This window comes from Gallus gallus, chromosome 1 (genome assembly GCF_016699485.2).
Source record: "Gallus gallus isolate bGalGal1 chromosome 1, bGalGal1.mat.broiler.GRCg7b, whole genome shotgun sequence".
Classification (NCBI taxonomy): domain Eukaryota; kingdom Metazoa; phylum Chordata; class Aves; order Galliformes; family Phasianidae; genus Gallus; species Gallus gallus.
In genome coordinates, this window is record NC_052532.1 from 192,005,954 (window position 1) to 192,031,660 (window position 25,707).

General features: G+C 39.3%; 1 protein-coding gene across 21 annotated transcripts in view; it reads left to right on the forward strand.

Annotated features, from left to right (window-relative positions):
• The window catches only part of TENM4 (teneurin transmembrane protein 4), a 645,160-nt gene that overhangs the window by 244,756 nt on the left and 374,697 nt on the right, over window positions 1–25,707 (forward strand). For 14 of the 21 annotated variants that reach the window (XM_046902783.1, XM_040646792.2, XM_040646975.2 and 11 more), the window contains one exon: window positions 6,507–6,604. The gene's annotated coding sequence lies outside the window, so the exon portion shown is untranslated. The remainder of the gene's footprint in view (window positions 1–6,506; window positions 6,605–25,707) is intronic. The other 7 variants (XM_040646855.2, XM_040647186.2, XM_040646876.2 and 4 more) reach the window with 3 other exon arrangements.

A 25,707-nucleotide genomic window follows, 5' to 3' on the forward strand; every position in this document is an offset into this window, starting at 1 on the left:
ACGACTACTAAAGCAAGTGCAAACAAATGAGGATTAAAAAACAGAATGATTAAAGTGGAATATGAAAGCCAACTTTTTGCACAGAGCATATCTTTTTGTCCTGTAACAAGTAAGGAAGAAGAGCTTGGTACACAAAGGGCACAAGACAGCAATTCTTTGATGAACATTAAAAAGTAATTCTGCTGAAACTCAACAGGACTCATTCCACATCTTTTGCTTCTGCTACCATTTTGCAGAAATCCAATTTTTTTCATATGAAATTATTACACACTGAGAAAATTATCTTAATTCTGAGAAGCCTTCACCGTGTAGCCTTTTCCAACCTGCTCTATAAATGTAGTCTTCCAACTGCTTAAAAAACAACTTCAGTCTTCTTAAAAAAAAGAAAAAGAAAAAGAATAATAACAAGAGAGATAAAATGCTGTGAAATGACCCCTACAACATGATTGAAACAGAATGGGATATGCAAAACACTCACTTGCTGAGTGCTGTCCTGGATGAAGGGGTTCAAAATTGGCTTGATGTGTGGGCTAAAAAGAAGAGATGCACTGGTAAAGAACAATTCTCCAGGCTTAACTGTGTTTACAATTCCTCCTCCAGGATATCTCAGCCTGCACTCTCCATCCTCTCTCTTGTTTCTTTTCATCTAGAAGAGGGATGGATCACAACCCTTAACTCATTGCCAGATTAATCTGTGTATTGGAATGCTTGTTTCTCCAGGCAAATCTCATCACCTAGTATGGCCTGGTGATGAAAAAAGGATTTCATGTTAAATTTCTAAGCACTGCTTTCTCCATGTATTTTTAGGCAAGGACTTACTGTGTGAATGACGTTCACAATAATAATATGTTTTGCTGTCATGTTTTGCTGACGCTGATGAGCTGTCAGCATATGGCAATGAAACATTAGGCCAAAGTCAAAAATATTTCTACACAGGATGTTGGTTTGGTGTAAAAAGAGAGGATGTGCAGGTCTGGGGTATGTTTGAAGTGGTGGTTGGGCTTCAATCATCATAAAGGGATATGCTGACTTAAAGACGTCCTTTGACTTTGCTGAACCCAATGAAACTCTCTTCTGTTTTTATTTGATGCCTTTTGGAACATGTCTATGATCTCCGAATACATCAGATATGTCTTTCCATTCTCTGTAGGGGCTCAAAATAATGAGAGGTTGTCCTGTGCACAGGACTTCCTCTGGGAGGATGATTTTCAGCTCATTTCCACACACATTGTCTCTGCTTCCTGCCTCACTCCACTTAGTTGTCGTGTTAGACAGCAATCATTTAGAGTTGAACATGATAGTAGAAAAAGAGATGGAGAAAAACATTCAGCACAGAGGCAACAGTGACCAGTTTATGTATGTATATATTTATTTAATCCTGGTCCTGAGTGCCTCCAATTCATCAGTTTGTCCACAGCCAGCCACGGAGCTCTAAGGGAACACTTGTCTTCAGGAGTATACTGAAGCTCTGCTGACTTCAGGGAAAATTAAACATATGTGTGATGGTAAATGTCCCCTAAAAGCATTATTCAGAGTTGGGATAATCTAAAGTATAACTCTAAGTGCTTTGTGGAAATCTCTAGGAACAACTCAACAGGATCAAATACAGGACTGATCATAGAATAATAGAGCAATATAATGGGTTAGGTTGGAAGAGACATTAAAGCCCATCCAGTTCCAACCCCTGCCATGGGCCGGTTGCAACCCACCAGCTGAGGGCCCCATCCAGCCTGGCTTTGGGCACCTCCAGGGATGGGGCACCTACAGCTTCTCTGAGCAAGGATATTCATGATCTCCTTCCCTCAGCCCCATGGAAGCAGCGTGGCTACCTATGACCATTTCTTGTGCTATTGAGGACAACACTAATTACTGCCATGCCCCAGGTATTGCTTTCTTGCAAAGTGGATGCAGTTTCTTCAGGAATTCAATTGGTAACAGAGTAATTCAGGGGCATCTCACCTGTTGTGAGTTAACCTGCGATGGACCAAAGCAGCAGGCTATCTGGGAGGAGCACTGCTACTTTCAGGGCTGAGCACCAGATAGACCCCTCAGCTGCTGTTTGAATACATGATAGATTTGGAAATAACATATCTGAAAAAACAAACAAACAAACAAACAAGCAAACAAACCTCAGAACAATACAATCAGGGCCCAGGTGGCAAGATGGCAAGAAATTGTTCTCTCCTTGTGTGTGGTCAGTGATGTGGATGCTTTGTTTTCACAAAACTGATGATGAAGGAATTTTTATTTTTGGATGGTCTGTAGGATGCAGTGTAATACATCAAAAGAAATCATTGCTTTGTATGTCTGTTACAAATGAAACCTGATGCACCAAACGACAGGGCTGTTCACTTTGATGAATTAATGAATTTTGCCAATTTTGCTAAGAATGTTGAGGGAAGGAATGGTAATGAAGAAGGAAATGCTGGCTGGATACAAAGATAGAAATAAAAGTTTGATTTGTTTATAGAGGTTCAGAGCTAATATTGTTTCAAGAAAGAATAAATTTCCTTGGTACGTCTGTAGTGATGTATATTCTTATGTACTTAAGGCAAAATAAGCCTTTCAGTACCAAATCAATCAGTTGAATCTGTGCTTTAGCAGAGAAACAGTATAACAATTTTTTCAGCAATTTTAATTTATTAAATTAACTCAATACCATCATATCTGAAAAGACATTCATTTCAACTGTTGTGGAAATAAACTTCTGATCAAATCAAAAGTATTAGCTTCAAGGCCACCCTTTTTCCTATGAGACAGGATGTATCTGTGTGATAAATTAACTATGGGTGAACGCTGGGTCTTTAATGAGAGAAACTATGCTCAGTTGAATTCAGCCTTTCATGTGAAAGCAGTTTGGGACCTTATTGAAAAGAATGTGTTAATCAAGAGAAAAGCATAATTACTGTCCTGTCAACAGACACAAGTGGGAAAGCCTGGCGAAGAGGTTGAAATTAACTCCAAAAAACACAGAAAAAGAGTTTTTTCTATAAGGTTTTTGGAGAGCTTGCTGTACACTGCGTGGTGATTTATGACAATAGGAGTCTCACTATTTCTGTAATTAATATCGCTGGATGCTTCCTATTCAGAGGAATGTTAATCATAATAATGCAAATGGAAGTATTATTGCAACTCTGCCTCAGAGTTCATATTTCATATTCAGCCAAATGTTCAATATTCAGCATCCTTCTCAACGGTGCATTCGCATTGTATGGATAGATGAATGTGCACCGAAGGTAAAATAACTAAATTAATGTAAACCAGAATAATATGTCTGGCACAGAGCTTCCCATTTCCCCAATTTTTCAGCCTTTTTAAGCCAATAATAAATTATTGCTATGTACTGCTAATTACACCTCCATGAAGTTGTGTGTAACATAAACTGCACTGGCAAAGGACTTGGATTTAGGTTCTTATGCTTATTTTTAACAGGTCAGAAGCAATTCATTTCCAATGGGGCACAATTAAAAGTTTAGACTGGAAAAAAAAGTGTGATTTCTTCCTAATACGAGGAGAACCTCTGTGACAAACTTTTGGTACTATATGTCTTTTGGCACTAAAAATATTGATAAGAAAAGTAGAATCAGCAACGCATCTTAATTTTGACATGTTTTTAAGAAATATGATGAATACTTATCCATTTTGCTACAAAAAAAAACTTTCCAATTTTTCTTCTTGTTTTATACCTTCCTCTGCACTCCTTCAGATTATTTCTTGGCTTAGATCAGTTTCTGTATAACTACTGATGCTCCTGGAAACATATGGGCCTTTTCCTCTTTTTTTTTTTCTTTTCTTTTTTTTTTTTTTAATATATTTGTTAATGTTGGTTGTTGATGGGTGGGAAACAAGAGGGGGAACATCATCATTTTTTACTATTGTGTTGTGGTTTTTTTAGAACACGGGAATTCGAGCAATCGGAATATTTTAGAGCGAATTCAGAATCATTAGCTAACATTTCAGAATGTAAACAATCCAAGTGAATTAAGTCCACAATACAAATGTCTTTCTTGGGAGTTTTGTGTATAGTGTAAAAGTTTTTTTTTTTTCTTTAATTCCAGAATTCCAGGAGGAATGTAATTATCCTATTAAAACTGTCATATTAAGAATTGACAGCAGGGAACAGAAAAGAGCAGTCAAATAGCAATGTCTGGAGCATATATGTCCATGACATTGCATGAATTCCTGTTATTGAGTAAGGAGAGTAATCCTCAGGTAGGAAAAGATTTTAAACTTTGCAGATCTGGATTCAAATCCAGTAGTAGACATTTCCTGGATATCATCCAGGAAAGTGCTTTGGTCCAGGTCTTCACCTCAGCACCCAGCTGAGAGAGAAGGAGGTGCTCAAACAGCTTTCAGGACCAGATCCTACAGATGTTGCTGCATGTCTTATTCTATACCCTGTGGTCTGGATCAAGGATTTACATGTTCTGGGAATCTGATGTTTGCATTTTTGTCATCACCTTGAATCTACTTGTGCTCAGTGTTTAAAAATTAGCATTCAGATTCTGATACAAATACATAGGTAGTGATATATAAACACAGATTTTCTTTTTTTAAGAGATTAATTCACTCTCAGGTTGCATTTGATGTGTTATCCCAGAGATACAGAATGGTAGAATACTTCAAGTTGGAAGGGACCCATATCCTCATTATTCTCTCTGCACTGGAGGTCATTGACAAAAAGCAGTTTCTGCCTTGAGCAATCTGTAAATACATACATTAAAATTATGAGAAGCATAGATATTATGGTGGAGGAAACATATATGTACCAGATGCCTGAAAGAGGAGAAGAAAAAATTTATTCTTATCTCCTCATGTTTTTCAGATCTTTTAGAAAAGCATTTTGGTGAGTGATGACCTCTTTTGCTTTTGTTTTCTTGCTCATTGAAATGAATGTCTGTGAGAGAGGAGATTCACAAAATTAATTCAGATTGGCTTAGATAAGGACCCTGTGATGTTGATTAAAAACCATCCACAGCACCATTAGCAGAGTGAGATATTAAATGAAAGTGTGTTACATTGTGTGTGTTTTGTAGTGAGGGTGAGGGAATATCAGTGAGCAGTTTTGAGTCCAGTCATCTTAAAATGTCTTCATTCATTAGCCAAAAAAAAAAAAAAAGAAGAAGAAGTTAGTGTTAATTAGAATCACAGATGATCCAAATTGGGAGGTATTGCATAAATCAGTGAAGATGGAGAGATTGGAAACCTTAGGCAGGAAATCACAAAATGAGATGCAGCGTTGAAAAATGCATATTGGGAGGAACAATCTGTACCAGGACACAGTCAGCATTAGAGAGGGTTGTTCAAGAAGAGAAATTAATGGGAGGAAACCAAAAAATGTGGTTCATGAAGTAAAGGGCAATCTACTGAGCAGCTACTCAAGGCAACCTTTGCACCTTTTCAGTGGAAAGCTTGGATTCAAAATTCATCTCCAATTTGCATGATTAAAAGGTCAGTGCAGTTTTGGACTATGTATGCAGAAACATGTTTCCAAGGAAAGACATGGAAGCCTACCTCCAGAACAGCCTGCTGTACATCACTCAAGTTGTTTTTTCCCAGTTTGAAAAAACCCTGTGCACCAGAGTATGTGTAAAATTGTTGCATATCAATCAAAATGGGAAGCCTGGGAAAGATGCTGACCCTGGCAAATGAGACTTTAAGTGAAACCACTACTATTAACCACCATTTACTGTGGTCTCTTTCCCACTACGTCAGTCCCCATGGGACTGTGTCACCCAGCTCAAGGAGAGGAGCTAAGAGAGGGGAAATGAGCTAATCAGCTCATTCATCATAGTAACGTCAGGTGTAAGAGAAGAGCAGAGCCCTGGTGCTGTGTTGTAAATGTGGGCCAGCTTCCAGAGGAGCCAATTTCTTTGAACACCCTTCTTGTGGCAAGACATGTTTGGCACACAGGGCTCATTACTTTTAAAATGGGGTTCTCCTATACCACAAGAAGCTTCGCTAAGACAGAATTTACTGATATGAGTGGAAGCAGCAAGAAGCATGGTGCAATGCTAAGACACTAAGGTCTAAGTCACTGCACCTCAACAAAGACAAAAGATTTAAGGAAGGAAATATTTGGGGTGATTACATAAATAAAAAATATCCCACCCTCTGAGGACTGTAAAATCACACAACAGAAAAGGAACAACCACCGTATTACTCAGAAACCCTTGAAACTACAATAGAGGAACAGGTAAATTACTCTCTTAGCAAAGGGATGGATGTTTACATAGTTAGCCAAGGACAAGCATTTAATTCTAAGTGCTGAATAGAAAGCTTTAGCTGGTATTTAACAAATACAATATTTCCACTGAATGAATAACCATATTCTAGTACAGTGATGGCATGTCATTACACTAGGAATCATGAATGTATAGGTGACTCTTTCTTGTGCCCTGGCTATAAGCAGCTGATTTAAATTCACTCAGCATAGAAAACAAGTTAAAATCACAAAACAAAGCATTGATGGTTTTGTTTTTATTTTTGTCTGTGTCTTTTGACAGGTAGACTGAGAATAACACATGTCCAAGTTAAAACTGCATCCTACAAGAACTATTTGATGGATTATTCCTAGACATTTCTAAGAAGGTAAACACAAAAAGTGAGTACTAATCACTATGTCTGGGATGTTTTAATTATGCTTTGCTGTTTAAAATCAAATTATGATTATTGCACTGTTTCATGAGCATGATTGGAGTCACGAAGCGTTCCACTATTTTTTTTCAGAATTACTGTTACTTGATGCTGATAATTTTTATTACTGTCAAATTTGTGAGTCCCTTTCAAGGAGTTATTTGCAGTAAAATTCAGTGCTGGGCACTGTAGAATATAGATATTCTCTGCATGAAATGACTTACATCAAAGTACAAATCAAAAAGACATAGGTAGTGACAGATTGATGGAGAATCAAGGATGCAATAAGAGTGCCAGTAACTATGGCAGGTAATGATAACAGTGTCATTAGCCTAGCCTTTGTCAGTGCTTTCTAGGCATCACTGCAGAGAAGGGAAGGGAATAACAAGGTTATTTTATACATGTTTGTGGGGGGAAGCATGAAAGAAAATACAGAAGCATCCATTTGAAAATCCAACACGTTTTATGGAAGATCATTGTGTGGGTTGATTGGATGCAGACAGCTTAGCTTTGATACTATGAGGGAAAGGGATGTCAGTGCTTAAATATTATTTCCAGGAATATTTGTTCCCACACCTTCCGTAGAACCAAAATGATGCTAACCAGTGTTGTATCTCCAAATTTTCCATTTTTCACTGCCTGAATTTGAGAGTTCCATTTTTTCAGAAATCTTCCTCAATTGCCTCAAGCATTCAAAGATTAATGAGTGGAGCCTCAGAACATCAGCCAGATTTCTCAGCGCTCATGAATGTGTCCTAGTGAGTTCCTTGGACTTGTGCATAGCTTGTTTGTTCCCTAACCTCATATTCCTTCACCACTGATATGTGTTTCTTCCTGTCTCCAAACTTTCCCACCAGTTTCAGGCACCTGGGATTGGTGAGGGCAAGTCCTACTAGTATGGAGCAAGGTGAACAAGAGATTGAGTACCTCAATCTTCCTTATGTCCTTTGTCAGCAGATCTCCTGTGCCATTCAACACAGGGCCCAAATTTCCCCTACTGTCATTATCTCCCAATGCTAATATAGACTTGATGTCTCTGGGGAAGGTTGCAAAAAGATAAGAGTAGTAAGAGAAGAGAAAGGAACCAAAACACGAAGAGTGGGAAGGAGGAATAAAGCAGACTTATTACAGAGAAAAAAAGACAGAAAAGATAACCTGGAAAGGAACTGAGATAACAAACGGAGGGCAAAATGTCAAAAATAAGAGATTGAATGGTTTACTGTTCTGGGCAGCTGATAAAATAAGGAAGAAAAGTATTAAAAACAGGTTCTTAGGCATCCAAAACTAGATGGAAAATTAGAGGAATTAAAGTCCTGAAACCCTTGTTTTTCACATGAGTTCAAAGTTCCCTCTTGATATTCATCTTCTTTATGCAGATTTTAAAAGCTTTTCATGCAGGAGGTGTACAAACAACACTTAGCACTGCAAATAAGGTCTGGGCCTTCTACAGGGCTTCTGCCATACATAGAAGTAAAAAGATGTTCACCTCAACCTGGAAAGTCTTTACGAGTGATGAATGGAGACAATGAAAATCTTGTTAAGGAAAAGTTATTAAAAGTATGGAAAAAGAAGTTCTAAAACTCATAATCTTGAATGTAAAAAGATATTTCAATGAAATTGATGCAGAATTATGCTCATCTGCAAAATAAAAAGGGAGTGGTTAGTGTACACCAGTGATTTAATCACCAGCTTTGTGTAGGTACTGAAATAAATAATAGGAGACTCTTCCCAAAACATAACTCTGCCTGTGGGTTATGTCCAGGAGTTCATTATTTGCTCTTTGGGGAGAAACCACTTTCTTCTATAAGGAATTAGGTTGTTTCTCCCCGTAATAACAACAATCACTATGAACTAGCTGAGAATTCAGAGCCTGCAACCTACATTTGTCTGTACCAAACCTACTCAGCTGAAATGTATAGTTTGTTGGGATTTAGATTGATTGGAATTATTAGGGTTGGTGTGAATTAAAATGTGGCTGTAGACTGGATTCATAAAGTTGAGTTCTGACCTCACTCCAAGATAATAGACTATGATTTTTTTTTTTTTTTCAGAATAAAAACAACAGTGTTTTCAAGATCAGTTTCATGTTAAATAGTAACAGGATAACAAGGTGACTGACTACAGCAAAATGAGTTGGGTGAGGAAATGGAGGGGAGATCTCTAAAATAGAACTCCCCAAAGTACTGGGAGTCACTGAACATAACAAGCTCCGTTTACTACAAGATGGGTCAACTCACGGGACATATCTAGACAGCTTTTTACTGAAGGCGAGTGGCTACTGACCACTGTCTACACAATTGGAAGAATATTAAAAGAAAAAAAAAAGTTTGCTAATCCTTTCAGCTTTGATGTATTTAATAGTCTTGTTGCCGCCAGTTGATCTGATTGGTGTCATAAAGTTAGAGGCCACTAGTAGACTTCAAATCAATTATTTTCTATGGAATCACCATATTTTCCCCCTGTTACATACAACTGACCAGAGAAGTCACCCATGTCATCACTGTGGCAATCGCATCTGCACCCCAAGGAGCTGTTCTACAGCTCTCTGCTGAGTACACTGTACTGGATACACCGTACTGGGTGTCCCAGCTTCTTGCTGAACTGACCTGGCAAGAAGAGATGCACACATACAATAAGTACAAGCAGTACCAATGATAGGAACTATTATTTCACTGTCTCAGTAAAAGTAATAAAATGCCACAGGGTAGGTAGAGCACTTCTCAGGGTGATTTTCAGCCAATGTCTTTGTGTTGGGGCAGTCAGTGTTGATCTGGAAACTAGGTAATTCCCAATTGCTGCTCAGTTGCAGCTCTCAGTGGCAACTGGGGTTCAGTGCTGGACATCAGACTACTTTTAGGTGAGGAAAGATGGAATTAGATGGCTGGCTTTTGGTTTCTCACCTGGAAATCAGTGGCTGTTGGCTGTTGGCTTTCATGCCATTGTATTGCAGCCTGTGCCTATCCATTTTCTTATCATCCCACAAAATGACTCATATGCATTTCAGCATGTTTACAAACAAACTCTTTTATGAATAAGTTTTGGGGAATAAAGATTCATTAAAAAATCCCTTTTCCTGGCTTATTAAGAACTGATGGATGTCTACATCTCTTCTAATTTCCTTAAGTCTCCTAGTTTCTTAGCCTTGATCTACCTGTCATAGGATTCACATGGTGTATCTTCTCATTTATACTATAAATCCAAGATAAGCATCCTTACCAACTGTATGTTTATGCAGCAGCTAATATTTTGGGCTAGTAATGTATTTCAAGCCTCCAGGTGTAAGTGATACAAAGATGTTATATAATAATAGGGCAAAGCTCATTCTCCTACAAGGCATCTTGCTTCAACCCACAATACAGAGAGACATTCATTAAAAGGTTCCATTTATTTAAATCAATCTGTCATGCAATGTTAATTAAGCATTAATTTATACTTATTTCTCTCAGGCACCAGACCATCATTTTTCTTGAATAACCTTTGAAGTTTGGCTCACAATACCAGGGGAGGGATGGAATGGGCTTGTCTTCGTGAATACTAGAGGCATCATTTATTTATTTGTGCATTCACACGCTTACTCGTTTTTGATCTCAAGTGCATCAGTCTCCATAATCCCCTCCCCTCCCATTATTTGCCAAAGGAGGAACTGGCAAAACAATAGAAAGGATGTAATTAGTAACTTGGCTGTGGGGTACATGGAGGGGTGGGTGTAGAAACCAGTATGAAATCAGAAGTTTAAAATGAGATCTGTTTGTATGTTGTCAGCCAACCATTTTCTTCTTGTTTTGATTTGCAAGTGAATTGCAGCTGTATTTCTTGGACATATCAGATTTTCTTTCCTTTTGCCGTGCTACAGAAAGTTATTTTCAGCCCAGGTTTCACTCCTCCTGTTGTGACATGCAAGAGATGTGATCTCACACTCTCCACAGAACTGATGCACAACAGCGATGCCATAACAAAAATCCCATCGTTACTCTGTTTGGAGAAAGAGACAACTTAGTGGCAGCGAAACAGCAAATATGGAGTATCTCAGAGAAATCTTCCCCCGAGGATACTTACTGCTCATCTCCCTGTAGGTTTAATTACATACCATAATATCATAGCATCTTCCTTCTGAAAACCGCGTGCCATTTGGAAAGCAGTAATGACATTACACTTAACCCACAGCCTGAACAACACTGCACCATTTACACATACCACCCACCTCCACTAACAGGCAGATTCCTTCAGACACTTTAAGCATGATTTTGCTGCTTGCAGGATTTTTTCAAACTGCCTTCAGGTTTTCCTTTTGTATATCTCTGTATGATTCTGCAGTGTGCATTACAGATGTCTAACAGTGTCATGCATGCAAACAATTTTGCTATGGGTCCCAATGGGCACCATCATAGAATCACAGAATGGTTTGGGTTGTAAAGGGACCTTAAAGTCCACCCAGTTCCAACCCCTGCCATGGACTGGTTGCCTTTCACCAGCTCAGGCTGCCCAGGGCCCATCCAGACTGGCCTAGGGCACCTCTAGGGATGGGGCACCCACTGCTCTATGGTCAGCAGTGCCAGGGCCTCACCATCCTTTCTGTGAAAATCTTTCCCCCGTCATCTAATCTAAATCTCCCTCTCAACTATGCATGCAGGAACAAACCCATTGTATTTTCACTTGTTTGCTTTAGCTGACATTAACTCATAGAGTTTTTGGTAAAGCTTTCATATACTCTGGAAGTTCTAGGCAATATCTACTTTAATTTACAGATTCTAATTCGATGTCGACTGATAGAGTGGGGAGAACAGTGGAAAGAGGGTGTGAAATCTGCTGTGGGGTGTGCAAGCACTGGTTACCACTCTGCATTAGAGTTTTTTCCGTAGGAAAAAAATGCAGAGCTTTTTCATTTAATTACAGTGCTATTTCTTCAACTGCATATGACAATGTCCATGATTCCACTGCTGGGGAGTTTTGGTTTTTATGCGCTTTCTCATTGGGATTAAAAAGCCATTGCATAGCAGAAGGTAAAACAAACAGGTTGGTGGGTAGAGTTATCCATCTCTCATGCAACAGGATAACCCAGAACACAGTAGTGTGGTGAAATAAATGAAAGTGAGTTAAAGGGTCTGTCCGCACCTGGTATAGGAAAGCCCCCTCTGAGTATTGCTGCTACAAAGCTGTGTTCAGCTCCTCTGAAGAGTCATGTTAAGTCCTAACATGAAGAGCAGGCTGAAATAAGGAGGTCAATTTTAAATATACTTCAACGGGTAGAATTCTTCCTCTCTGTTTTGTTATAACAGTGTAGTATTGCTAGTGATAATAATTATCACGAATCTAGGAAGGTGCACGTGCCTTTGAGGTAGAGGAGTCACCTTTTTCACAATATTGCTAATTAAGAGTAGTTTATTTTCCTGGCGTAGATGCCCAGACTGTCATCATAAATGAAGAAGCAAGTTCTTTATGTCAACATATTTAACCCATTCGCAGGCAGTCTGACTCCGCTAAAAGCACTATCCTGAACACTTGCTATTAGCATTGTATTAACTTAATGTGTCCTCCCTGGAAAAGATAAGTAGATTAGCTTTAAATATGGAGATTGGCAACTTGAAAATATAGCTCAGCCCTGAAAAGACAAGCAGCAGTTTGTCATTTCTTTTGCAAAGATATTGCATATCTATGTGAAACAAGAAATACAGATGCCTATGACAACATTAGCCTAGGAATAGAGAAGCCAGAGGGTGCACAAATGTTTTTTTTCTGAGCTGGACATCTGGGTCAAGTGAGTTTGTTCATCTCTGCATAATGGAAACAATTTGTTTCCTCCAAGGATTTCTCACAATACGGTGATTGTAGGGAGGGGAAGGTGGGGATGTGCCTAAGGCATGTGCTCAGATCTGCAGAGCATTCAGTCCCTTTGGAAAAAAAAAATTACCTAGGCCAGCCTCATGCAGAGTTTCTACCCTGATCAAGGCAAACACACAATTCACCTGCTACCCTCAATTTTCACTCTCATTGCTGGGAAATTGTCACTTTTAAGTGTAATTACCAGGCAATAAGAAGTCCTTATGTCAGTCCCGTCAAGGGCAGAACAAGCTTCTTCAAAAGGGAAATGTGGAATATTCTGCTGGAGAGGAGAGGAGAGGAGAGGAGAGGAGAGGAGAGGAGAGGAGAGGAGAGGAGAGGAGAGGAGAGGAGAGGAGAGGAGAGGAGAGGAGAGGAGAGGAGAGGAGAGGAGAGGAGAGGAGAGGAGAGGAGAGGAGAGGAGAGGAGAGGAGAGGAGAGGAGAGGAGAGGAGAGGAGAGGAGAGGAGAGAGAAGAGAAGAGAAGAGAAGAGAAGAGAAGAGAAGAGAAGAGAAGAGAAGAGAAGAGAAGAGAAGAGAAGAGAAGAGAAGAGAAGAGAAGAGAAGAGAAGAGAAGAGAAGAGAAGAGAAGAGAAGAGAAGAGAAGAGAAGAGAAGAGAAGAGAAGAGAAGAGAAGAGAAGAGAAGAGAAGAGAAGAGAAGAGAAGAGAAGAGAAGAGAAGAGAAGAGAACTCTGCAGCTGTACTGAGCAGTGTTCAGCTGACTATTTTCTCCAAGTGGCATTCCCAGACACACTGCAAAGGATGCTGGCAAAACATCCTTGCTGCTCATACAATATATGATCTACAGCCACGGCTGTGGCTTTGGTAAGATGAAAAGACATTTGAGCACTGCTGCACGCTTGCTAGGCTGTCCGTGTTCTGAAGAGTCTGAGGATCAAGTCTCCAAGTCTCAACCTGTAATTTAGCATGCTCATACTTCACAGTTTCACTTTATTTTCTTCATCCTGTTCTAGAATTTTTTTTTTTTGTTTTTTGTTTGGTTTTTTTTTTTTTTTTCATTTTAATGGTCTGACATTTGCCAGGGAAAACATTTGCAGAATAAATCTCATCAAAATCTCAACCGAAATCTCATCTCTGGCTTGACATTAATTTTGATCCTTTCCATCACAGCTGTCTCCCTGCAGGTTTCATCTTTGTTTTGGGAGGCAGGGCTCATCCTCCTCCCTGAGCAGCCTCTAGGTGTTAAATGATGGGAGGGCACAGAAGAAATTGTATATTTTTGTGGTTAAATGCAGTGGAATAATTTCCACATTGTTCCACCTTGTTTGAACCACTCCTTTAACCAATTGCTTGGCAGTCTGTCAGCTCACTTACCCCTGTAACAGCAGCTCACAAAATCTGAAAATGTTTCAACTGACAAGTGTGCGAGTGGGGTTATTTTCCCTGTTTGCAATTGCCTGTGTATTTGAAGAGTCTACAGAGCCTTCTTTACTTCAGGTGGCTCTTGAAGAGGACATTGTCCATTTTCCTCCCCATTGCACTGGGCAACTGTGGCAAAAACAAAGAGCATATATGCAGCAACAAAACCCAAAAGCTCATAGAGAAACAGGAGAGGAGAGGAGAGGAGAGGAGAGGAGAGGAGAGGAGAGGAGAGGAGAGGAGAGGAGAGGAGAGGAGAGGAGAGGAGAGGAGAGGAGAGGAGAGGAGAGGAGAGGAGAGGAGAGGAGAGGAGAGGAGAGGAGAGGAGAGGAGAGGAGAGGTTATTTCCTTGCTCAGTTTTGTGAAGCCTGTAGCTACATCCAAGAGATACAACTGGGACACATACCGCTTCATGACGGCATGACTTGCTGAAGTGATAAAATGCATGATGTTTCCTGACACATGCATATTCTTAGTAGCTGCTGATGAGACAGGATGAGTGCAGTGCAAATGTTTGCTAACTTAGGGATGGACTCTGATATGGAAGGTATGCAGAACTATCTTTGAAGTCTGTAGCAGTTGGGCACATACGTAACTGGGATCAGCAGTGAGTGTTCATTCTCCAAGGACACTTCAAAGAGTGCGTTAAAAAAATAATAATCCAACAACAGAAAAAAAAAAAAAAAAAGCCTAAGGATGATGTCATTGGAACCCTCTCCAAGTTACAGCCATCTCTGATTGCTGAGGGTACATGTGGATGAAGGAGTTGCAGAAATTTTTGCAGTGGCTGTAGGTATGCAATATTCAGCAGCAGGATATGACTGGGGAAGTGAGCACTGGGTACCAATTAAAAAAATGATATTTTTATTTCCCCTGAGATATTTTTCCATCATCACAGCAGAGAAGCTGTAGTGGAACTGTCATGTTTATGGATTTCTGGAGGAACTTGGGCTTTCAGGACACCTGTGTCTTTTTTCTTTCTTCCTGTCTGGCCATTGCCTTCATTTTTCCTAGGCTTTCATCCAAACTCCACAAGTGCATTTTGACTCTTAGGTCAGTTACAATGAAAGGAAAGATTTTAGAAAATCACTTACAAAAGATTTTAAAAAATCATCTGGATATGCAGATCACATGCTTCAAAAAAAGACCACTCCTCTTTAGCTCACCCAAACTTGGTCCCTTTGTTTTCCTTATGATCTTTTCAAGAATTTTCATAAGAGAAGGTAGCTGCTCCCACACTAACAATGTTTCTCCTCCTTGTGTCTATCTGCTAGCTGAGAGCGGTAAGAGCAGAGGAGAGATAATTGTGCTTTAATTGGGATTTGTTTGTTCAAAGAGGGAGGGGACAAGGGATGCCTTGTGGTTCCCATGGCCTTCTAGATAAGTTTTCACATAATGCCAATTAAGAGCAAAATAAAGAGTATGCAAAACAGATGATAACTGCTGCTCACCAGGAATCATTCTTTTGTGACTAAAACAATGGGGCATTCTACTGAGGGTGTGCTTTTTGCTGCTGTACTTTCCCTTGATTGTTATGGCATTTTGTGTAAGGCTTGCTGCTGAGTGGACCAAACCTAGTGGGAGCCTTCCAGTTGTATGTATATTCGTACATATACACTTGACAAAAGCAGAAAGAAAAGTCAAATTCAGGATTTTTTCCCCCCTACACGTTATTTTTATTTTGTTTTCACTTCAGATGAGCTATTGTGTATGGGGAGGGGTCAAGGGTTTTTTTTCTTTCTCTTTTTCTACATTTTTTTTTCTTTTCTCCTTGTTTGTTAGTTTTAAGGGTAATTATTCACCCGGGCCTTTTCAGCTGTCAAAAGTAACAAAAGGTAATCCGACTTCTTCTCTTCCCTACCCCCACACCCGCCTTTGCTTCCAACAAAAGCAGTCTTTGTTGGGAGGGTCATCATTTCACAAGAATCCTTCTTCGACTCACAAGTTAGAAACGCTCTTCTACTTGATATCAGGGTGACCTCAAACAAATGCTGGGGCGCTAGGAATGTTGCAGCTGATGCTCTGCTCTGGATGGTGTTGCCCATGGACAATTGCCATTTTGACAAATTAGAGTCTGATAGATACTCTGAATGCTTTATATTCCTTCAAGAAGGATTCCTAGCTTATTACATGAGCTGGTTATCAATATATCTATCATACAGTGGTTTTCATCTAAAGGGTGGTCCTTCGCCACTGGCTTCGGCTTATAGCTCTGTTTGACTGGGATGAACACTCCAACTTCCCAAGCTGTATTTTCTTTTTATTCTTGTCTTGGAGCTTATTGCTGTTGTGGAAGTACATAATGGAAAAACAGAATTATGCTCCTTATAAACAGATCAATATATGCCAATCTCCAGCTTCATATAAATATTTACTTAGATATTAAATTGATCTTGTCCTAGATTTGCCATAATTTGTCTATGAAGCTATAATCAAGACTCCTTGATAATAAAAAGAACCCATCAGCAATTACACTCATTCACTTCCCCATATTCAAGGCTATTTCAGCATTTCACTGATAAACTCCTGTTTTCAATCAAATTTGCTGTGTGAAATCAACATTGCACACCAGTTGATGATTCTGAAGTGCTTTGTGTGTGGCATTTGAGTGATTTCTGAGGGGCTTTTATCTGACAGGGAAACAAGTTTTTACTAAAAATGCACACAAAACCTTCTCTTAAAACTCAAACAGGATATTGCAGATTCATATGTACTTTCAACTTTCTGAAGGTTTCAAATAGCCAAATTTCTTGCAAACAGAAGCACCTAAAAATGTTTCTGTTGTATACTTCTCATCACCATGATCACTTAATACATCTAGTATGGAATTTACTGGTGCTGTGAGTTATACTGGGGACCTCTTGCACAAATTCATATCCCCAAGTACTTTTGTTATACATAGAGAGCACTGAAGAAGAAGACCTATTAGAAAATATTATTTCTATTTTGCAAGTGTGGACTGTGGTCAGAGGGAGACTTGCAAATTTCACGATGTTATAGAGGAAGACTTTTAAGATGGTAAATTGAAACTTCCCCAGGTTTGACCTCATCCTCATTGCAACAGGAAAATTTTGTTTTAGATTACAAAAATAATGCTCACAGTGAGGTTAAAACATGGGCATGAGAGGTATCTCCATCACTGGAGATATACAGAACTCATTTGTCTATGATCCTGAGTAACATAATCTAATTCCGCAACTGTATCCAACATTAAATTTAGCCCTGCCACAATCAGGAGGTTAGACTGGATGGCCTCCAAAGGTTCCCTTCAGCCTAAATTACTCTATGCTACTATGAACTACAGTAGCTCCTCGAACCACAAACAACCAAAGACTTAACTTAGTAATTAATAATGAGTACAGTTCTGAGCTATATTCTGGAAGGAAAGAACTGCAGTTGTTTAGCTTTCCCGGTGACTGTTGACTATGATTAATCATAAGACAAAGTCTTGTGTCCTTATATTCTTTTAAGAGTTTATTTCTTGTTTAAATTTTAAGCCTGGAACTTTCTAATAATAGCTAATTTTATTTTTCTGAGCCAAAGTTGTCTTCATCCTTAGAGCCAAGAATCTAAGACACCCAGACAGGCTCGACTGAGAGTTGGGCAGAGAGGAACCTTACAAGGTTCAACAGGGGCAAGTGAAGAGTCCTGCACCTGGGGAGGAGTTACTGGACACATCAGTACAGGTTAGGGCCTACTAGAAATGAGCTCTGCAGAGAATGTCTGGGAGGTGTCCTGGTGGTCAGTGGGATGACCATGAGCCAGCAGTGTGCCTTTGTGGCCAAGAGGGCCAGTGGTATATTAGGGCTCATTAAAAGAGCGTGGCCAGCAGGTCAAGGGAGGTGATCCTCCTCCTCTACTCTGCTCTGGTGAGGCCACATCTGGAGTACTGTGTCCAATTCTGGGGTCTCCAGTTCAAGAAATAAAGGGAACTGGAACACGCTGCACAGAGAGATTATAGAGTCTCCTGCTCTGTAGGTATTCAAGACCTGTCTGGATGCTTTCCTGTGTGACCTGCTGTAGAGAATCTGCTTTAGCAGGGAGTTGGATCTCCAGAGATCCCTTCCAACCCCTATGATTCTGTGATTATGTCCTTATACATAGCCTTATAACAAGACTGATTGTGCTTTACAAGTAGTTAAGTGTTCATCTGAGTCCATTCCAACATCTGGACATGCGTGGTTATATCCCTTATTAAAATGGACCTGTGCAGGGAGTGCTGTACAACACATGCTGAAGAGAGTCACCCATTAAGTGAATAATGACACATGCAAATGAAAGCTTTAGGTAGGGCAGAATATTACATAAATAATGAAGACATTTATAATTACGTGAAAGGGTAACTTCAACAATTTGATTCTCATGAAATATTCCTTGGGAGTTTAATAATTCATGGTCAAGATTTTATTTGTTGCCTCACATGAAATTCTTTCCTAATTCAGAAAAAATATCTATTCATGACTTGTGGTTATTTGTATTTTGTTTTTGATTTGTTTTGTTTTGTTTGTGTGTGTGTGTTTTTTGTTTTTGTTTTTTTCCCTTCTAGACTGGCATTGGTATCCTATGTGGTTAGCTTGTATACTGTATAATGCAGAGTACACCTGTGCCTACATCTCCTTCATCACTGCTGGCTGGAGTATTTCACATTTCCTAAGAAGCCTGGAGCACCTAAAACCATTAGTAAACTGAATGCATCGTGCTCCACTGGAGGAAGGCAAATAGAATTAGACCTATTTTACTGATAAGAAAACTGAGGTCATTTTCCAGCTGACGTCTGAAGTTAAATGCCTATCTCACCACTTCCAACTGTAAAATAACCCAATCACTGATGGCCCCACAGTTTGATACTCAAATGCTCAGCTCTTGTTTGGTCTCCAGTGGTGTCTGTCATAATATTTCAGGCCTAATTTGTCAGAATAGCAGAGGCCTCTGGTAATCATCAAGCGCAGTGGATGTGCAGTACCTTCTGAGTCCATTTAACGTCTGGCTTTGTGTGGAAGTTGAAGGTGACTTTTCACAGGCTTGTCACCAGAATGTACTGCAGACAAATGAGCTCAGGCCAGAAAAATAAGGGTTGTAGAGGCTGCTGGAAGTGTTTGCTTGCCTGGTCTCTGAGAGGCCTTGCAAGCTGTTTGGTTGATAATGTGAACAAATTGGTATTTAGGGCCTGGACTCTAAATCAAAGAAAACACATAGAAAAGCACCTAATAAGTAACCCTCATTATCAGATTATCACTGGCTCCAGGTCCTCTGATATTCAGTTTCCCTTATCAGTACTACCAAGAGCTGAAGCCGACGCTGATGTGTGGAGTTATCCCTTGGGATTAGTTGCCACCTCCTGATTGCTGGTTGTTAAAAAATAAAAATAAAAAGCCCTGAGCATGTGTTTCTGTGGGGAAAAAAAAAAAACAAATGAAATAATTTTGCTGTTGGTTTTTCTACCACCATGCTCAACATAGTCCAGAGAAGCTGCTTATGGAGCAAAATGCTGAGTTTTGCAGAGCAATTAAGAGCTGAGAGTATCTCTGCTGATGCAGTAGTGATGTGTGCGTATTGTACATACATGTGTGTGTATTGTACATATGGTCGTTGGCACGACCATCCTTACACCACTTTGCATAACTGGAGGGAAATAAGCAGCTATATTGGCACCAGAGAATAGAATAGAAACTCGGTTGCATGAGAGCAGATGGGCAGGTTTTGTTCTTTGTTGCTTAAAAAATAATAATAAAATAAAGGCAATTCCTTTCTTAGAGTTACTCCTTTCATGGTCAGAAGTTACAAGGACGGAAGGATGGGAGCAATAACGGGTTTTAGGCCTTCACAAAGAGTGTTGTCTTCCTTAATAGAGCTATGTAGCCCTCTGCAATGGAGCAACCAAAGTAGGATGCAACACATAGTGGAGAACACACCAGAGAAGTCCTTCCCAGTAGGAAAGTCTTATGTTGCTTTTCTTTTTTAATAGAATTTTTATAACCCTTATTTTTTAAAGGGATTTATATAAGCCATTACTGATGAGAAATAATAGATTTTCATTTTCACAATACAGTAACATAATGAATGGAAGAGTTATAGCGTGGAATCACCCTGCTTAAGCCTACTGCAGGCAGTATTTTTCTCACCTAAAAAAATTACTAAGTGTCTCTTATAAACTTCAGAAAGAAAAAGGCATTAAATGGCCAATTAATCTCATCCTCAGTGACCATATCAAACAGGCTGGCTAAATTGCACATGAAAGTGTAACTTTCTGTCCATTGTCTATACATCAAGGGAATTTAGGAAACTAGCAAGGGGCAGCTGTCTGCTGAGATTAATCCTATTTCCTAAATTCCCCTGGACTTCAACTGTATACAGACAGCTCTAGAGGACATTCACAGGCCTTGATGAGGAAACCACCCTGAGAAGTTTCCATTCAGTTTGCACCAATTAAAGGAGGAACACCCAGCCAAGCTGTATTTTTATCTAGATACGTTAGCCATGTTGAGTGAGTTGAAGCTGAAGAGTACGTTGCCCAGAGGCAATGCAGGTATGAATCTTGTGTTTTCTCTGTCTTCCCCAGGACAAAGGGCATGGCTGTACACCATGCAGCCACGCAGTCAGCACTGCAGGAATGCAGTTTCTTGGTTACCATATGGAAAATCATTTAAAATTAACCTCAAGGCTCCTTGATGAGTGGTGCATGTTGATTGATTGAAAAAACCTATGAGTAAGCTACAGCTAATGGATGTATTAATCATAGCAGGACACACAACTTGAGAACATTAAGATAAAGGCCTGATTTCAGATTCAGAGAAGGTGAGATCAAAGCTGGCTTCTTGTCCTTTCATGCTGATGCCTTTGAGGGAATGCCATCCAAAGAGTGGGAAATGAGGCAACTCAGCGTGGATTATCTTAAAAAGGAGAATAAAAACAAACAAAACACAGTAAAAATACTATAATGTGACAGTATGAAAACCCGTGCATTTCTCTGTGTGCTCTTTAGTATCACAGAGGAATTAAACTTGTTTTTGAAGTCTTGACATCTGTGCATTCATCCTGGGGAAATGCGTTATCTGGAGATGTTACACTTAATATGTTTTTTCAGTTTAATCAAATAGTAAAATTATTTCCACAGACTTCGAATAACTCTTGTGGGCTTACTGAATGTTTGAAAGACCCATCCAAGTTCTGGGACATGAAGAATTCAGCAGATTCCACAAAACACTTTGTAATTCATTGCAGTAGAATTTACCTTGTGATATTTTTTTGCTCTCCACAGAGCAGCCATCCACATTTTGAATGTCACCCTGGATTTCATAGACAGTCATTGAAGGGAAAGAAACACGTCTACCGAGCAATTTGGGTGATCTGTTTTATACGTGTGCGTTAAGATAAGATGAATTGCACCTGTAAAGCCCTAATTTAGGCACTTCCATGTAAATAGCTACATTGCAGACATTTTAATGTGGATGGAAGATTTGCACCCTTTTTATTATTTGGACTGAGGTCTGATGTTATCATTAGGTGAGACAGATTTGCAGTCTCTAAAGTCTACCTTTCTTATGTTGATTACATACCTTCTAATCAAAATAAATACATATGTCTGTCTTTGAAGTTAAATCACATTGAACAGTAAAGCTCTTGTGCCTTTCTTCTTTATCCCAGCATTGCTCTTTAACCTCACAGGAGGCTCAATGCTTAACAACCAGCCCCGTTCCCCATAAATTGAAGCCATATCAGCTCCTTTTTAAGCTTGTGGGAGTTCAGGTTGTTCTGTGCTTCCCATGGGCTGAGGGAATGGAGAAAGCCGGAGTAGTTGTAGCATTGGTGGAACTCAGTTTTTGAGGCTCTGGATAAGAAAATTGAGGATGTTACAGCAAACCACCCATTTATTTCCTGAGAAGATGGGAGAAAGTTCTTCTGAAGAGTTGCCCCTTACAAACTGTTTTCCTCTGCACAAGATTTAGAAAGAAGTATTTTTAAATAATATAGCATATCTCCTCTTCAGCTGAGAAGTACAGACACAGTGTGGGTAAGTGGCTTTGAGAAAGCATTTTCTTGGACTGATTTAAGCCACAGGTAGTACAGAATAAAGTCAAACTCACAGAAATAACATTGCTAATTTTTCCGTTGAACTCTGGCCAGACACTAAATGAATGCAGATTAAGACTTCCAAAATTGTGTGCAAAAATAATAAAAAGAATATACATTACTAGTTGAGCTTTTGCAGTTCCTTGTAGGTGCTAAAGATTGGGATATGAATTTAGGGGAGCTAGGGCAACTGGGCAGAAGGATGGATGCCAGAGTAGGAACTACAATCTAAACTGTGTGTAGTCTGAGTGTTGTGTGCAGGGGGCTGAGCAGCTTGAGGATCCCTCTCCTCCTCAAGTCCATTGTGGCTATGATGGATGGAACACTTCTAAAACATTCTAAGAAGGTATATAGGAGTGAACTGGCTGTATGTAGTTGCTACTGGACACCATGGTTCTCATCCATGGCGACAGCAGAAAATACTGTGAAATAGATATCATCCCATGAGCCACATCCAACTTCTGGCTTATCTTGATCTAATATGCTACATCAATATCAAGTTATAGCATCGTTAAACGTTTACATTTACATATATAGAGATGGAGGAGAGTCTTTAAAATATACGCATACACCAAAAAACGCAAACTTTTTTGGCATTTATACAGATAAGGCTATTTTTATTGGCAAATATTTTGCTTGGCACTGATTCAGCATGTACTAATAGCTTAATAATTTTGGCAGACACACCAATGAAAAATGTTACTGAACCAGACCCAATTATGTGTATAAAATGTAAACAGTTGTGTCTGCTGGGGATAACTGCAGTATGTTGTCAAGCCATGGCTGTAAATTACGTGTGATAGATTGCTCTAAATTTGTTTTTGACAAATGACCGTCTGATGAGGTTGTTTCAGGGCCACACAACTGATGGAAGGACATTATCAGCAGAGCGTAATGCCAACATGGTTTTTGTTTCAGTTCTTGGGCCAGCTTTCCAAAGTTTGGCAGCTCTGACATAAGTTTCAGACTGGTTTTATGCTGTTTGCTTTCCAAGCCTCCAAAATGTCCTCATGCTAAAATTATAATGAGTTAATTCCTGATGATTACTTCTTGTTCTCCATATTAACCATTACTGAAATAATTAATTAGGCTCTTTTTTAATCTGGAAAAATTCCTATTGCTTCATCAGAAAGTGAAGTTTTATAGTGTATCTTTGAAAGAATAACAAAGTCCTTTCTTACCTCCTTTACAATGCCTATTTTACTAAGCCATATATATGTATGTATCTATGTACTTGTATATATGCATATATGCTGTTGAAACTACCATTCCACCCTTGTAGCTGAAAAGCAACTCTGGAACCAGCTACAAATGCTTTCAGGAAGAATTTGAGTTAAGCCAGGACTGCAATTAAAGAATTGCTGTTTAAAATGGGTGGAGATCATTGGAAAAAGGGGGAAAAATAATGAAGCTTTTCAGAACATGGCAATAAGGAGACCTCTCGAGCCCAGCACCTGGTGGAACCATTGAGTACGCTCTCCCACTAGCTTAAATTAGAGTAACACTGCAACGCAGCGGGATCCTGCTAAAAGCAGGCAGGTTGGGAAGAGATTTAAAAAAGTCTTTTCTGATGCATTCAGGTAGAAGAGTGTAAAGTAAATAATGAAGCCGAAGGGCAGCTCACAGGAGCGTGACTTTGCATTCCTTTGGCGCCTGCTGCTGTGGGGCTCAAGGAGAGCGCAGAAGTTGAACTGCTGAAGGATGTACAGCTGAACTACACAATGTTCTGCTCCTCTTTGGCTGAAAGTCGGCATCAGTGTGAAAAAAAGAAGTTTGAATGCAACTCGGTTGGAGCGTAGCATGCCACCAATCATTGCCCTTATCAGACTTTTCCAGAGAGCCTATAAACATGCACACTTCATTAAATGGCATGTTATAAATACGGGTGAGTAACAGCATTTCATTGGAAAAGAAAGCAGGCTTTTATTTATCACCACCTTTCTCTGATCGTCATATTCTTGTAGTAGTAGACAGCTATTAGGATTTTAGGTTATTGACAGGGCTTTGTCAAGCCTTATATGAATAAGCTTAATTTTTAAATAACAACGGCTTATTTATTTAGTAGTTTCAAAATCTCGTTTTCTCTGAAAATTTTCCAGCCCTGGAAGTCAATTTACTCCTTTGGTTCCACAATAGTATAACAGTAATTATTTTTTTCAGGTATCCACTGACAGAGGTAGAGAAAACAAAGGAGAAATATTGGTGTTGTTAACTGGAAAATATGCTTTGGGTATTGATCTAACTGGATTTTTATTTGTATATCATTATAAATATTGTAAAACACATCTGTAACAAAGAATGAAAACCAAATTTGGAATAACAATTATATGACACAGTAAATACAGAATTGGAACACTTCATGTCTAGTTAAATATTTTTTCAAGACAGATGAGATAAGAAAAAATAAATTGCTATAGATTGGACAGAAGTGCTCTAACTCTCTGAATGTTACTGATACAGAATGGATACTCATGATAGGGTATGATTAAATTTCAGTCAGATATTCATTAGAGAAGATAGGATTGAGAGCAAAATTCTTCAAACATGGGAAATTGTTTGCTTAGTGAGATTTGCCTCAGTGCAATCTACCTCCTCCTCCACAAAATGACATACAGTGACTTAAAACACACTTTATATGTGTGTCTTTCCTGCCCTGATGCACTTTTGCAACTGATTGTGCTAATAAAAAAGAAGTAATCACACCATGGACTTTTTCTGAGGTCACACGATCTGTTTATTCTTGTCTTTCCTGAATCTTTACTACCTTGACCAAGAAATCAACCCCAAGTGATAAGTACATAGGTCAGGACACTTGAATCTGATTTTCTGAGTTTATCTGCTTAGGGACTGGTGGGAACTCACTCTTTGTCCTCAGTGCATAGCCAGAGCATGCAGCAGCTATTGCAGCTGAAGATGAGGTCTGTGATCCTTCATCTGAAGAGGGATGCAGAATTTTCTTGAATCCTGCATGCAGATTAGGCAGGTATCCTGGGAAATCCACCTTTCAGTGGGATTTCAATGAGGAAGGAAGACCAAGTCTATTCACCATTGTTTCTTTATGGTTGTTTAGAGAATGATAGCTTACTTCATGGAATCATAGAATGGCTTTTGGTGGAAGGGTTAAAAGACCATCAAGTTTACTAACCCATTGCAGGGGAGTTGAAACTGTATGGTCTTTCAACCCTCCTGCAATGGGCAAGGTTGCAAAATTTTATTTTTATTTGTGATTTGAGTGTCTGGGGTTTTGTTGTCAGTTGTGGTGGGGTTTTTTTGTTGTTGTTGTTTGGTTTTTTGTTTGTTTGTTTGTTTGTTTGTTTTGCTGTTTTTAATAGGAGAAATAATTTAATTAAGCTACATAGGAACTTCTGGCCTGTTTTCCTCACATACTCATCAGTTATGGTTAGCAACCTGGGACCTGCACTGCCTCATCTATTGTATCCCAGAATGGCAAAGATGCTATTCCCAGTTGTAACAGAGAGATGCTGAAATGAACAGGAGATATAAAAATACACATTGGGCCAGGTCTCACAGTTTGCAACATGGATTTCACTGACTAGACTATATCTACAAGTGGATATCATCAGGGTGGCAGGTAGGGAAGAAACCAGTATCACCGCAACTATCTTCGGTTTGTACTTCAGCTATCAGTAATACGTAGATACCTAGATTTTATTTGAATAATCTTTAGATTCTTGAGTAGATTGAATCCTCGATTCACTAGTGTTTCTTAATTTCTTCTGCCTCTGTAGATTGGGCTTCAGATAAATACTAGCTGTTTTCTAATTGCTTCTCATCATCTGACAG